At 37.7% G+C, this 10,695-nt stretch overlaps 1 protein-coding gene across 4 annotated transcripts in view; it reads left to right on the forward strand.

The window, feature by feature from the left end:
- LOC144013524 (beta-1,3-galactosyltransferase 1-like) overlaps nucleotides 1-10,695 on the forward strand; it is a 114,899-nt gene that overhangs the window by 82,786 nt on the left and 21,418 nt on the right. The window lies entirely within an intron of this gene.

Raw genomic sequence — 10,695 nt, forward strand, 5'->3', positions numbered from 1 at the left:
TGTATGAGTCCTGAGTGGACCGTCTAATGCACAATATCTATTAAATCAGCAGCCATGGAAACTGCCAGTGATGGAGGTTTCTTCCTCTTTTTCCCCTGCCAGTCATTAAATCTGCAACATTGAAGCAGGCAGTGTGGCTGTAAGATGTCGGCCTGGGGTTCACCGCGTGATTTATTTTACCCTCTGACGCGTGTGTCCTCCATGCTCGTACACAACATTCACCTAACGGCAGAGACGTTACAGTCGATGAAAACATCTCTCTCTCTCACTGTTTTTTTTTTTCTCCCTTGTGTATGCACCGCCATTGGCCCCGTGAGCAAGGTCACTCCACGCAACGTTAATGACTGCAATCAATTATGTGGGGCAACAGGAGACAAGAACCTCGCATATTTGTTGCCTCCAAGCTTTTCACTGGCTTACTGAAGTCACATGATCGGAGGGAGAACAGAACAAAACAAAACACGCAGCATGATGACTAAATCGGGAATCGCTTTCTTAAATGTGTGATTGCAAGTTGTAATTCTTCACATTTATGACTTCATATTTTCATTGAAGATGTCATGTTAAGTCGGCATGGTGGATGAATGCACAAATATGTCCATAGGTGCAAACTAAAGTGTTTGTTTGTTTGTTGTTGTATGTTCTTACCACATTTTTTCAGACCGATACCGATACTCAGACCCTCAGTACCAGTGTTGCCGGTAACGCGTTACTTAGTAACTTTACTTAGTTACTTAGTAACGCGTTACTCAAAAAAGTTGCTTTCTAAAGTAACTAATAGTCTAACGCGTTACTTTATTCTACAAAGTAGTCTGATTAAAGTTACTGTCCAGAGAATCAATGCGTTACTCCACATTTTCATGAAGAAGGCAAACTATCTCACTGTTGTAACAGTCACAAATAACTACTGCTAACTACGACGATGAGGCAGAAGTCATTGATCACCACACTGAATTCAGCCATGGTCTGGTCATGAATGGTTTGCACATTCAAAACAAAAGTGATGATACTTTTACTACTAGTTTTATTAACCAACAGGCACACAACACAACAAAAAAAGTGTGCATTATGGACCATAAAAGTGGTAAAAAAAATAATTTATTTCCATCCTCAACTGGTCCGTGAAGCATTATGGGATGAGGTCGTCTCCGCCCTCTCGCCAGGGGGAGTGACGTTGATGATGAGCAGCAGATAGGAGAACTGAGACGTGCCCGCGATTACGACAGCCCAAAAAACAAAATATAAACAGTAGTGATTCTGTGGTCATCATCGTGTCTCAGATTAAAAAAACAAAAAAAGATGTCATACATTAACCAAAAATGAAAGTGATGACAAAAGAAAAACAATTGTTAAATACAAAAATTGTTGATTAAAAAGGGAAATGAACTTTTGGAAATATTTTTGCATATATTAAGTGGTTAAAATGTGTGATAGATTTATTGTTCCATAAGGTGGCTTCATATTTCTTTTGGCTGGACGGTAGGTTTATTTCATGTCTTAAATTTATGTTTCTGAAATACTTCACAATGTGCAAATATTCTGTTTAATTGTGTTGGTGTCTGTCTAAAGGTTAAATATTTATATTTAACATTAAATTATCAACCTTTTGTTTTCCTGATCCTTATTTTGAAGAGAAAAAACAAACAAACCAAAAAACAATTATAACTGTCAATAACTACTAATAAATATTTAAACTGATACATGTGTACACACTGGAATAGCGGAACAAACAAACAATAGAGGAATTTAGGGGATTTTCATTTTCAACCTGGATAGATTTTTATTTTTTGTTTTATAAAAAGTATTTACGTTACAAGAAGTCAAGAGAGACTGCCTATTTTGTTTTTCATTAAAAAAAAACTTTATTTTCATGTTAAAAATGCACTTTCAATAAAGTATTTGGAACTCCGTTTCTACCGCATTATTTTTATGTTGAGATGGTGTTATCGGCAGCTGCTGAAAGTAACTAAAAAAGTAACTTTTAATCTAACTTAGTTACTTTTAAAATCAAGTAATCAGTAACGCAATTTAGTTACTTTTAAAACCAAGTAATCAGTAAAGTAACTAAGTTACTTTTTCAAGGTAACTGTGGCAACACTGCTCAGTACTCACCGATACCGATACCAACTGCCGATACCAGTAGTACATTTTGACAAACAAAAAAAATCACTAAAAGATATTTTCAAACAAATATATTTCCTTTAATTTTGACCAAAAAAACAGCACTGTCACTCTTGAATAGTCTTAACGCTCAAAACAAAACACAAAAATGCTCTTTTAGTTTAAGATTCACAATTTTGAAGTATTTCCAAACCGGTGAAGTTTTGGTGAAAAACTGCTGCAAGCTAGCGCCAGTTACAGGCAAGGAGGACTCACTTAACGTCTTCCCCCTCTGCCATCGGTCGCTTGTACTCGTCTGCGTCACGAGTACTCGAGTACTGTATTTTCCGCACTATAAGGCGCACCTAAAAGCCTTAAATTTTTTCAAAAGCTGACCATGCGCCTTATAATCCAGTGCGCCTTATATATGGATCAATATTGAGCCGCAACAGGTCTCGCTGTCAAGGCGCTATCGGTGACCCTGCACGATCGGTGACACGCATGCGCAGAAGATCCCGCCATTTTGGATCGCTAGCTAATACTAATACGTTACCTCAGAGAAAATAATAAAACCGCTGTTTATTCATTTTGGGAGTGAATGGAGTTGTCAGAAACCTGGTTTGTAATCTATTAATAAAGTTTGACTGACCTATCTGACTGTTTTGTTGACATTCCCTTTAGCGCAGCACCATCTAATGGATGCATAACGTAACCCCAGCCTCTCCTGTAGCACTTATATATGAAAAAAGTTTTCAAATATGTCATTCATTGAAGGTGCGCCTTATAGTGCGGAAAATACGGTACTTGAAAAAAGGCTGGTATCGGCCCGATACCGATACCTGGTATCGGTACTCGCCCATCCCTAGTTTTTAGTGTAAAGCTTGAACCCATCTATCGCATTAGACAAAGCAACTAGAGAACTAGTCAGTGTCCATAATGTCCTTTGTTTTACAAGAGTTATTGCTGCGTACAGTCTGCTAACCTGTTTTCCATTTTGGCCATGTGACTTTGTATGCAAATATGTACAATTTGTATTCCTAAAAAGAGCCATACTGCCTTACCCAGCAACACAGTTTCAATGTGAAGCTACTCCACAATGGCATGTTCAGTTTTCATGTACAATAAACTCTGTAGTGTCAACCGCTGTTAGTATCAACATTTTTCACTGACAAACAGCATCACAACAACAAGCAACTAAAATTTTATTGTGCCTTACTGTGAGCAAAGGACCTGCTTAGTCTTGTAGAGCACAAGCAACAGAGCCCGTTGATGATTGAAGAGAGGTGATTGACCCACATGGCATCATCAATTGTACACTCTGGCAAAAGCTGCAAATAATTGAAATCACTAACAGCAGGAGAACTGTGGATGTTAAATTTTAACGGAATTTTATTTGTTGTGGTATGCCTCCCACAAAGTTGTGATATTACGCAGGTACGGTATTGAGCTGCTGGGTTAGCGAAACATCTGACTTAGTAAAACAAAGACAACCCTCGGGCTATCAAGAATAAAAGGAAATTTGCATTTTTAGGAGCTACAGTCATTCGCTTTCTCACATCTCGATATGTTCCACTGTCAATCAAGGGGTGCTGATTTTTATTTTTAGTTTGCTTGGATTGGATAATCATGTACGAGAGTACCTACATGCTAAAGTGATCGCAGTGTGGTGGTGTGGATTCGTGCTTCAGTTGGGAGGCTTAGTGGAGCAGCTGCCACTGCAGCAGAGCTCAGTGGGAGATTGCTAAATTGGCGTCCCGGCGTTTGGCATATGCATTCCAAACGCTTGTCCCACAATTCTCATCATCTTCTGTTTTTTTTTCCCCCTCCTTTGACTTGACACTTTGCTGGCATGGCAATCATCTTCGATTAGCAGAATCTAGGAAATTAGGAATATAGTGCTGGGTTTAAAAAAAATAAAAAATAAAAAAAATAATAATAATCAATATTGAAACGATTTTCCTTTTCGAGCCAGATAACGATTAATAAAACCATGAATCAAATGTTTAATATCTCTTTTCCCATAAATTCATAAGTAAATAAAATGTTTGTTTTTTTTTTTTTTTATATTTACAATTAGTGAATTAGAATTGTGAAAATATTTTCATCTCATCCTTGCTGATGTCAGTTTGTGTAGCACGTACAGTAAGTGATTATAACGTGTTTTACTTTCATTAATAAACTAAATCATTTAACGGTTAAATGATTTAGTTTATTAAATAGATTTGTGAAAACTGATGAAACTTAGCTCTCTTCTAATGCTAATTGCTGCAAAACGGAAACAGATAGAAACATACTTTTTTTCCTGATGAAAGAAGAGACTTTAATATTTCTTTTGATAGGTTCCATGCTTTTATAGCAATTCATTCACTGCCAGTCATTATAGAAAATTTTTACATTTCCAATACTCACGTGATATTCCATTCAATAATTATATATAAACCGAATCTACCAAATAACAGAATAGACTCCCTACTTTTTGTCCCGTCCCGTTCTTTTATAATTGACAGCAGAAAAATGTAGGTTTGCCAAAATACAGCCATTTCTCCCATGGACTCTGAAACTGTGTTTATTTCCTATAAAATGGGGCAATGATGTCATCTACCGGTGGTTGGGCATCAGTAAAGTTGTTTCCAATTTTGATATTTACAGTGGAGCATGCTCAGATTCGCCCCCATTTAGCACCGCTCTAAAAAATACAATTGACAAGTATACTTGTCAAAGGCAGTGAATGAGTTAATGGTTACCATATTTTCCGCACTATAAGGCGCACCTTAAATGAATGACATATTTTCAAACTTTTCCATATATAAGGCGCTACAGGAGAGGCTGGGGTTACGTTATGCATCCATTAGACGGTGCTGCGCTAAAGGGAATGTCAACAAAACAGTCAGATAGGTCAGTCAAACTTTATTAATAGATTACAAACCAGCTTCCTGACAACTCCATTCACTCCCAAAATGAATAAACAGCTGTTTTATTATTTTCTCTGAGGTAAAGTATTAGTATTAGCTAGCGATCCAAGATGGCGGGATCTTCTATCTGACTCACCTATCTGACTGTTTTGATGACATTCCCTTCAGCGCAGCACCATCTAATGGATGCATAACGTAACCCCAGCCTCTACTTTGGCGACTTTATATGGAAAAAGTTTGAAAATATGTCATTCATTGAAGGTGCGCCTTATAATGCGGTGCGCCTTATAGTTGTGAAAATACGGTACATTGTTTTAAAAAAAATAAATCTGACATTTTTCAAGCAGTTACTCAGTACTTGAGTATTCTTTTTAGAGTACTTGAGTACAATTTTTGGCTACTCTCCCCACCTCTGATTGCAGGAAGTGTTGACTGTGATTACCTGAGCTAACTGATTGCAGTAGGACCCGTCAATAAGGTAGAGCTCACTCAGAAGAGGAAAATTACTCACATTAAAGACAAACACATGAACGAATTGAGCGACAATGTAGGAAATGGGGCGTCACGCTGGCAAAAATACATGAGATTGATATCAAAACAGATGGAATGACATGCGGTCAAACATATAAGGACAGATAAAAATCACATTGTGGTGTGGAGAAAAAGTGTGTGATTGAGAAGATGAGGAGGAGGTGTAGAAAAGCAGTCATGATGAGATGGATTCTGCCGGGCAGAGAGATTGATGACTACGCTTCAGAGGGGAAAACGAGACGAAGAATAAGGCCACGGAGATAGCAGAAATGGGGGTGGAATGGGAGAAAAGTCCTAATGAAAAGACGCTTCAAGCCCCCACAAGACGAGGCAAATTCCTTTTGCCTGATGAAATGACGAGCTACTTCGAAATCAGCACCGCCACCTTCCAACAGCATCTTAACACATTTCACGCATCCATTATCACTAATAGGATCTTGATCTAGCATTCTGATGCTAATCACCACATGCAGTTTTTTTGCTGTGTGTCCTGCAAAGACTTTTGATCCTGCATCAAGATGTTCATGGAGCAAGATTGTCTTAAGTTTGGGTCACTGCAATACTATCCACTTATACTGCCCTCCAGGTCAATTCCTTTGTTTTTACTGTAGACTGGGGGGGGGGGGATAAAAAAAGGGGGTTTGACCTAAAATAATCAACACTTCATGTTTTAGTTCAACTGATTTAGAGCAGGGGTGTCAAACTCAGGGGCCGCATGGAGGAAAATATATTACCAAGTGGGCCGCATCTGGAAAATAACGGTATATAATAGGGGTGTTAAAAAAAAATCGATTTGGCAATATATCGCGATACTACAGCACACAATTCTCGAATCGATTCAATAGGCAGCCGAATCGATTTTTTAACATCCATTTTTGATAGAAAAATATTAAATAAAACGTCTAACTTTCACACCTTAAGCATGGAAGAATGTTATATTAATGGAACATTAAGCCTTAATGTTTTATTTCAATGCTGTTCAAACATGAAAAATGTTACAACCTGTTTGTTAAATACAGTGGCTCACAGTTATAAAACTGAAGTTTCAGATCAGATCAATAAATAATACATTTTCATACAAATCTTACAGTGTACATGTACAAGTTTACTGAATGGTATTTTCTGAATTTGAGTAAAAATAGGCTCCATCTCACCTGACAACTTAGTAGGTAAAAGCACTACAGAAAATGGATGGATGGAAGATTGATTGGTGAAAACTCGAGCGCTTTCTTTGAGTGAAAACAAACAAATGTGAAGCTTGACAGAAGATGGAAAATCAATCATGGCAGTTGCGGAAACATTGGCCACAGCTAATGTCCTTGACTCACTAGTGTGCTTAACAGCGACAGTTGGCCACAGCAACGTTGTGAGAGCTCTAAAGAAGCTAAAACAACCGTTTGTGTCATGAGTAACAACCTTCAGAGTCTCGGACTGAAGATATCTGAATGTAGTTTGCAGAAGACTTGATGAAAGAAGGTGCAAAGGCAACACCAAAAGATGCAAACCACTCGTTTGTAAAGAAGAACGTCCGGCTGGAATTTGGCAAGGGGTACAGACACAAGGTTAAAAAATGTGGGCGGTTTTAGATATTGATGATATGACATATGCATGATTCTTCAGCAAAGTAATGGGGGGGGGGGGATGTGCGAAATGATCTGCTCATAATCCCAAGCACACAAACCCATCTGTGAAACTGTGGACGTAATATTATGGCTTACTTTTGCATGGCTTCTTCTGGGGCACGAGATAATGACCCAAATCACGCTGCCAAAAGCAGTTCATTGGGACCAGAAGGAGAAACAACTTGTCTGACGTCAAAAGCTAATCGAGCATCATATGAAACAAAATTATTATTCACCTCAGTCTTTTTTAAGTCTATTTTTTCCCAGTTCTTTTGCGCACCAAAATACCACTGTTGTTTTGTTTTGTTCACACTACATAATGTTATATTCTAAATTATGTGTCAAATCTAGGGCTGGGTATTGCCGGCAACCTCACGATACGATACGTATCACGATACAGGAGCTACGATACGATACGTATTGCGATACATATGTATCCCACATAAGACACATTTTATTTTTATTTTTTTTAAACAAAATATAGGAAAATTGGTCCACTGAGACACATGCCATGTTAAGTTTCTAAGTAAATAAATGTTGATATTCTTCCTGTGCTTTAATTTTCTTAGCAAGACACAGTGTCCAATCACTGGTGAGCTATTTTTGCATTAATTGAAGGCAATTAACTTCAAAGACGCTGCTGGTTTTTATTTTTAGGTACAAAGGAAGCTGCAAAGGCAAACGTTAACTGCCTATTTAAAGTTAGCAAGCAATATCGATTCTGATGCCTGCGTATCGATACGTGTATTGTAATGAAGCCCGCAACGATATATTGCCGTGTCGATTTTTTGAGCACACCCCTAGTCAAATCCATATTAAAATACCTGCATATCAAAGATGAACTGATATCTCTAGTGTCATTATTTTAGCAGAGTGTAACTTTTAGCTTGAAATGCTTTGTGAACACACTCAAAAGGAGTATGTGAACAATATTTTTTGCATAAATTCATCCCCTCAAGGTCTGACTGTGTCCAATTAGAGCTGCTAAAATTACCACAGCCGTGCTGGTTTAACCAATGAAGCGGCATCTCATTAAGGCATGTTAAGTCCATCTGCCCAGTCCAGTCTCATTTTGGAGATTCAGTAGACTGATAGCGACCATGTGAAAAGTGAACTTCTGTGGGTGAAGGGTGGTGGGGGTGCATCCGGGGGGGATCAGACCTAGGAGACCAAATGGTTATTAATCATTTGTCATGTTAGACATTTACTTTGTCTGCCTCATCTCACCAAATTGCCTAAGTGAGTCTGACTGGCATCTCAGTCCAGCAGGTTTAAGAGGCAGATGAATTGCAATTACAAACAGACAGTGGAGCTCAGGCAAAGGCTACTACATCACGGAGCGTTTCCATGTCTTTACGCCACAGAGCGTGTGATCAGAGGCGGCATTGTTTGACTGACACCAGCGTTGGTGGATGCATTGGCGAGGACAGTAATTCCTTATTTACAGCAGGGGCTATGGTTCAGATCACCCCAGGGATAAACGGAATCCGCCAAGTACTAAGCAAATATTTATTTTATTACTTATAATTATGCATTTTAAAGCTTCATGTGATTAGGGGTGTGAATTGCCTCGAACCTGACGATTCGATCCGTATCACAATTCATAGGTCACGATTCAATTCGAGACCGATTAATCCCGATATGAATTTACAAGTGGATTGTTGCGATTTTTTTTACTCAAATTTAGAAAATACCATTCAGTAGACCTATACAAAATTTATTATTTATTGATCTGAAACTTCAGTGTTATAACTGTGAGCCGCTTTATTTAACAAACAGGTTGTAACATTTTTCGTGTTTGAACAGCGTTGAAATAAAATATTAAGGTTTAATGTTCCATTAACTCATTCACTGCCAGTCATTATAGAAAATTTTTACATTTCCAATACTCATGTGATATTCCATTCAATAATTATATATAAACCAAATCTACCAAATAACAGAATAGACTCCCTACTTTTTGTCCCGTCCCGTTCTTTTATAATTGACAGCAGAAAAATGTAGGTTTGCCAAAATACAGCCATTTCTCCCATGGACTCTGAAACTGTGTTTATTTCCTATAAAATGGGGCAATGATGTCATCTACCGGTGGTTGGGCATCAGTAAAGTTGTTTCCAAGTTTGATATTTACAGTGGAGCATGCTCAGATTTGCCCCCATTTAGCACCGCTCTAAAAAATACAATTGACAAGTATACTTGTCAAAGGCAGTGAATGTTAATATAACAGTTAGACGTTTTTAAAAAAAAAAAATATTTTTCCATAAAAAATGGATGTTAAAAAATCGATTCGGCTGCCTATTGAATCGATTCGAGAATTGCATGCTATAGTATCGCGATATATTGCCGAATCGATTTTTTTTTAAACACCCCTATAAATAATACTAACATATATGCATGTGAGGTGAAAGTATTGTTTTTGTTCAGTTGGGGTCCGCACTGTAACATCTGTGACTGAATGTGTGTCGTTTTCAAAAGTGGGACTGGCCTGTTGAGTGAGGTGTGATGCAAAAAATAAATCAAGCCATTGATCGTGCTCCTTGACCACTTGCTTCTAACTAGCGATGGTAGTCTGTGTTAAATTAGCTAAAATCGATGTTTCACCTTATATGTGCTCATCGCAGATGTGCTGTTGTGGAAGTGCATATTGCACTTTAACTTAATTCATCAAGTGTGAAATGATCCCAAACTTTGGACATTCCAGAGAATGTCCAACCTCATTTCTGACCTCATTTCTCCTGACTCCAAATTATTGTTGTGCGGTACAGTCCATGTGGAAAAACAAGACCCATAAAATCATCCAACATAACATATAATTCCATATGCTAACACAACTTTATCGATATTGATTGATTGAAGTCATACATACTTTGATTACTTTGTAGTATGACTGAGGTGTTCGAAAAGTCTTGAATTCTTGTCAGTGATGAAGTGAGTCTGGATAGAAGTGTTGAATCGGACTTTGGAATGAATTTTCTCGAATCAGGTGCTCATATCAGAGATTTTAGATGCAGTTCGATATAATCCGTTACTCATATCTTTGCTGATATTGGACCAAGATCCGATATCAATAAACGATTGGCACTCTGCTAGTATAATCTGCAATGTAAGTAAATCAGTGATGCAATGAAGCCACAAAAACTACAATATAACATGAGGGACAGCTGTAGAGTACTATACAAATAATTAGACGTATATTTATAAAGATTAACAAATGTCATTTTAATCTACCTGTAGATCAGGGGTGTCCAAACTACGGCCCGGGGGCCATTCGCGGCCCGCCGTCCATTTTTTAGTGGCCCGCGACATATGCTAAAAAATGTCATTTGACTCAGTTCAAATAAAATAAAAACAAAAATGTTTGGAGATGGTCAAAGTAAGAAGGGAAGGTGTCGAAAAACACAGGTGCTATTAAAGGTTATTTTAGTTAACTAAAACTAACGAAAAAACTAAAATTCAAAAAACAATTTCGATAAATAAAAACGAAGATGCTTTTTGGGGATGATTTGAAATGTGATTTTTAGTAGATTTAT

This window comes from Festucalex cinctus, chromosome 2, assembly GCF_051991245.1.
Source record: "Festucalex cinctus isolate MCC-2025b chromosome 2, RoL_Fcin_1.0, whole genome shotgun sequence".
NCBI classification, from domain to species: domain Eukaryota; kingdom Metazoa; phylum Chordata; class Actinopteri; order Syngnathiformes; family Syngnathidae; genus Festucalex; species Festucalex cinctus.